Below are 6,067 nucleotides of genomic sequence, written 5' to 3'. Positions count from 1 at the left end.
TAACAGCATCTTCCAAAAACCATTGATGTTTAAATGTTTAGAATGCATGGACTGTTAATAATTCTATTTGTAATTCTGTTCTATCTTAGCAAAATAAAAATGTCTAGGTTGATGGTATTTTTATAATCATTAACAAAAAATTCTAGACATTCAAAATAAGTACAACTTTAGCATAATATTATGTCACTGAATTCATTTTGAGCTGTGTAGGCCATACTTCATAACCAAGAATCTTATTTAAAGCTTTCAACATATACAGGAAGTTGGAAACTTTTAGTTTATGTCTTTGTTTAATAAAGAGATATTTCTTAACAGACACACAAAATTATACATATATTAATTTTGTAAGGCTCTTAGCAAATAAGAATTAAAAGGAATTCATTAACTCAGTTAAAGTTATAAAACAAAAGCCTAGAGCAATTTGGCAGCAATTAGTAGAAAAACACGACTATTTTAGGATAGAAAGAGGTGGGGAAATGTCATATTAAAAGGAAAAGAAATAGGATTAAGGGGAAGAGAAAAATACCCATTTACTTACAAATAATATGATTATCTACACTGAGCAATCAACAGAGTCACCATACATTTTGAGAATTTACTAGAGAATTCAACAATACAGTTGAAACAAGAAGAGACAGACGTGCAAACCAATAGTTATAACAAAAGAATGATGTGACAGCACAGGCTTGTACGATGGAGAGGAAGTACAGAGGTGGGAACTTTACCTGGGAGTGCAAGGAAACACTTCTTGGAAGCAGTTAACAAGTTAAATTTCGAAAGATCATGGCACTGTAGGCAGACTAAGAGATATAAAACAGTAGTTCAGAAAGTTTGGAAGTGGGAGGGGAGTAGAAAAGGGTAGGCCAGCATATGAAACTGGAGATGTGGGATAAAGTCTCATCCTGAAGATATTTGTGTGCTATGCTAAGATGCTTGGATTTTAAAATGAGTGGAAAGATACTAGAGGGTGCTAGTCAGTGCTAAGATATGGTACAATTTGGGGTATTGGAAAGATTACTTTGTTAACAGTATAGAAAATGAGCTGAAGGGGGTTGAGACTAGAGACAAGAAAGCATTTAAATTAGGCCAGGGCTGATGACTCACACCTGTAATCCCTGCACTTTGGGAGACCAAGGTAGGTGGATCACTTGAGGTAAGGAGTTCAAGACCAGCCTGGCCAACACAGTAAAACACTGTCTCTTCTAAAAATACAAAAATTAGAGCATGGTAACAGGCACCTGTAATCCCAGCTACTCGAGAGGCTGAGGCAAGGAGAATTGCTTGAACCCAGGAGGTGGACGTTACAGTGAGCGGAGACCGTGCTACTGCACTCCAGCCTAGGTGACAGAGTGAGACTCCGTCTCAAAAAAATATAAAAGAACACATGTAAGTTATTGCAGTGGTTCAAATTTTAAAAATGATGATATTGTCTGAATTAAGGCTATATATGTGGGAATGGAGGAATCTGGAGATGTTTAAAACATAGAGGCAATTAGATTTTAATGAAGAGAGTGAAAAGGAAGGAAGTCTCTTATATGGCTCTGAAGTCTGCATTTGGAAACACAGTGACAGTGATGGCATCAGTCTGCCAGGAAAAATAGTCTTCACTAATTACTATCTGGGCCAACGGAGTCTTCTTAATTTTCTTCACATTTTAAGTCATACTAAAAAGAATCTACCTCAGAGAGGCTGTTCATGTGTCAGGGCAGAGAATATGTGGGATATTTCTGTACCTTCCTCTTAACTTTGCAGTAAATCCAAAACTGCAATGAAGAAATAAAGTATTTAAAAAATAACCTACAGAACGCGGTGGTATATTTGTAAACTATGAATCCGACAGGGAACTAATATCCAGAATTTAGAAGAAACTCAAACAACTCAACAAAAACAGCAACAACAAAACCCATTAAAAGTGGGAAAAGCACATGAATAGACATGATTCTAAAAAAAAGACATAGAAATGGCTAATAGGCATATGAAAAAAATGTTCAGCACCACTTATCATCAGAGAAATACAAATTTAAACTCCAATGAGATGTCATCTTACACTAGTCAGAATGGCTATTATTAAAAAGACAAATAATAACAGATGTAGGTGAGGATGGGGAGAAAATGGAACACATGCATTATTCTTGGGAATGTAAACTAGTACAACCTCTGTGGAAAACAGTATGGGGATTTCTCAAAAGAACTAAAAATAGAATGACCATTCAATCCAGCAATCCCACCACTGGGTGTCTGCCCAAAGGAAAAGAAATCATTACATCAAAAAGATACTTGCACTCAGTTGTTTATCACAGCACTATTCACAACAGGAAAAATGTGGAATCAACCTAAGTGTCCATCAACAGAGGACTGGATAAAGAAAATGTGTGAGACAGAGAGAGAGAGAGAGAGAGAGAGAGAGAGAGAGAGAGAGAGAGAAAGATAATGGAATACTATTGAGACATAGAAAATGGAACCATGTCTTCTGCAGCAACATGGATGGAACTAACTGGAAGCTAAATAATGCATACACATGGACATAGAGTGTGGAATAATAGTCACTGAGGACTCAGAAGGGTGGGAAGACGAGAGTGGGGCAAAGGATGAATAATTACTTAATGAGTGCAATGTACATTATTTGGGTGATGGTTGCACTAAAAGCCCAGACTTCACCACTACACAATATATCCATGTAACAAAATTGCCCTTGTACCCTTTAAATTTATACAAATAATAATAAATAAATACTTAAATATTTAAAAATCAAAATAATTTTTAAAATAATCTAACCAAGGAAGAATCAAATAGATAGTGAAAGAATCAATAGATAGAGTAAAAGAGGAACCATCAATTGCCGTAAGATATGCATGACTGCTTTTGTCCCTCCTCTGATTATTCTTTTGAATTGCCATGATTACTGTCCCTTTTGTCTCTGATTACCAAACGAAAGTTGGCAATCACAACTTCCCCTTTCCACTACTCATTGCCTCTTTTATCACTCTGGCTACAAAGTGACCCAAAACTTCATTCTTTTGGGATCTGAGCCCCTAGTGACCCTAGTATATTACCACACTTTTTTTTTTTTTAATTTCCATAGGTTTTGGTGGAACAGATTGTGTTTGGTTACATGAATACATTCTTCAGTGGTGATTTCTGAAATTTTGGTGCACCCATCACCCGAGCAGTATATACTGTACCCGATTTGTAGTCTTTTAGCCCTCTCCTCCCTCCCACTCTTTCCCTCTGAGTCCCCAAAGTCCATTGTATCATTTTCATGCCTTTGCATCCTAATAGTTTAGCTCCCACCTATAAGTGAGAATACACGATGTTTGGTTTTCCATTCCTGAGTTACGTCACTTAGAATAATGGCCTCCAATTTTATCCAGGTCACTGTAAATGCCATTATTTTATTCTTCTTTATGGCTGAGTACTATTCCATGGTATATATACAACTACATATATATACACATAAATACAAGTATCTTTTTTTTGTAATGAATTCTTTTCCTCTAGGTAGATAGCCAGTAGTGGGATTGCTGGATCAAATGGTAGTTCTACTTTTAGTTATTTAAAGATTCTGCTTTTCACAGTGGTTGTAATAGCTTACATTCTCACCAGCAGCGTAAAAGTGTTCCCCTTTAACCACATCCACAGGAACATCTATGTTTTTTAATATTCTTATTCTGGCTATTCTTGCAAAAGTAAGGTGGTATTGCATTGTGTTTTTGATTTGCATTTCCCTGATAATTAGTGATGTTGAGCATTTACTTCATGATTGTTGGCCATTTGTACATCTTCTTTTGAGACTTGTCTATTCATGCCCTTAACCCACTTTTTGATAGGATTGTTTGGCTTTTTCTTGCTAATTTGTTTGATTTCTTTGTAGATTCTGGATGTTAGTCCTTTGTTGAAAGTATAGATTGCAAAGATTTTCTCCCACTCTGTGAGTTGTCTGTTTTCTGATTGTTTCTTTTGCTGTACAGAAGCTTTTTAGTTTAATTAAATCCCATCTATTTGTCTTTGTTTTTGCTACATTTGCTTTTGGGTTCTTGGTCATGAAGTCTTTGCCTAAGCCAATGTCTAGAAGAGTTTTTCTGATGTAATCTTCTAGGATTCTTACGGTTTCAGGTCTTAGATTTAAGTGCTTGATCTACCTTGAGTTGATTTTTGAATAAGGTGAGACATGAGGATCCACTTTCATTTTTATGCATGTAGCTTTCTAATTATCCCAGAACCGTTTGTTAAACAGTCTGTCTTTCCCCACTTTGTGTTTCTGTTTGCTTTCTTGAAGATCAGTTGGCTGTAAGTATTTGGGTTTATTTCTGTGTTCTCTGTTCTGTTCCATCGGTTTATGTGCCTATTTAAAAAAAAAATTTTATAGTGAGAGTGACACTGTAAAAAGATAAAGAATAAAATAAAAAACCAAGATATTCAGGCAACAAATAGCATGATGAATAAAATAGTACCTCACATCTCAATACTAACATTGAATGTAAAGGGCCTAAATGTTCCCTTTAAAAGATACAGAATGGCATAATGGATAAGAATTCACCAACCAAGTATCTTTTGTCTTTAAGAGACTCACCTGACACATAAGGACTCACATAAATTTAAGGTAAAAGGGTGGGTGAAAAAAGATATTCCATGCAAATGGACTTGAAAAGTGAGCAGGAGTAGCTAGTCTTGCATCAGACAAAGGATATTATATAATGGTAAAAGGACTTGTTCAATAGGAAAATATCACAATTCTAAATATATATGCACCTAACACTGGAGCTATCAAATTTCTAAAAACAATTACTACTAGACATAAGAAATGAGATAGACAGCAACACAATAATAGTTGGGGACTTTAATATTTCACCAACAACACTAGACAAGTCAAAAAAAAAAAAAAAAAAGGATTTAAACTATATCCTAGAACAAACGGGCTTAACAGTTATTTACAAAACATTCTACCCCACAATGGCAGAATTTACATTCTATTCATCAGCACATGGAACATTCTCAAAGAGAGATCATATGATAGGCACAAAACAAGTCTTAATAAATTTAAGAAAATTGAAATTATATCAAGTATTCTCTCAGATCACAGTGGAATAAAATTGGTAATCAACTCCAAAAAGAACCCTCAATCCATGCAAATACATGGAAATTAAATAACCTGCTCCTGAATGATCATTGGGTCAACAATGAATTCAAAATGGAAATTAAAAAATTCTTTGAATTAATTGATAATAGTAATACAACCTATTAAAACCTCTGAGATACAGCAAAGGCAGTGCTAAGAGGAAAGTTTAGAGCCTTAAATGCTTACATCGAAAAGTCTGAAAGAGCATGAACAGACAATCTAAGGTCACACCTCAAGGAACTAGAGAAACAAGAACAATCAAAACTGAAACCCAGCAGAAGAAAAGAAATAAAGATCAGAGCAGAACTAAATAAAATTGAAACCAAAAAAAAAATACAAAAGATAAATGAAACAAAAATCTGGTTCTTTGAAAGATAAATAAAATTGATACACCATTAGCCAGACTAACCAAGGAAAGAAGAGAGAGTTCCAAATAAGTTTAATTAGAAATTAAATGGGAGATATTACTACTGATATCACAGAAATACAAAAAATCATTCAAGGTTACCATGAATGCCTTTATGTGCATAAATGAGAAAACCTAGAGGAGATGAATAAATTCTTGGAAATATGCAACCCTCCTAGATTAAACCAGGAAGAAACAGAAATTCTGAACAGACCAATGATAAGCAGTGAGATTGAAATGGTAATTTTACAATTACCAACAACAACAACAAGAAGTCCAGGACCAGATGGATTCACAGCTGAATTCTATCAGACATTTAAAATGAGAATTGGTACCAATCCTATTGACACTATTCCACAAGTTAGAGAATAGCATCCTCCCTAAATCATTCTATGAAGCCAGTATCACACATTCTATGAAGCCAGTGTCACCCAAACCCAAAAGGGACATAACAGAAAAGAAAACTACAGACCAATATCCCTGATGAATACAGGTGCAAAAATTCTTAACAAAATACCAGCTAAATGAATTCAACACCATATCAA

Source organism: Aotus nancymaae, unplaced genomic scaffold, assembly GCF_030222135.1.
Source record: "Aotus nancymaae isolate 86718 unplaced genomic scaffold, 86718_ANA_hifiasm-v0.15.2.pri h1tg000048l, whole genome shotgun sequence".
Lineage (NCBI taxonomy): Eukaryota > Metazoa > Chordata > Mammalia > Primates > Aotidae > Aotus > Aotus nancymaae.
Note: the sequence above shows the minus strand (reverse complement) of the source record.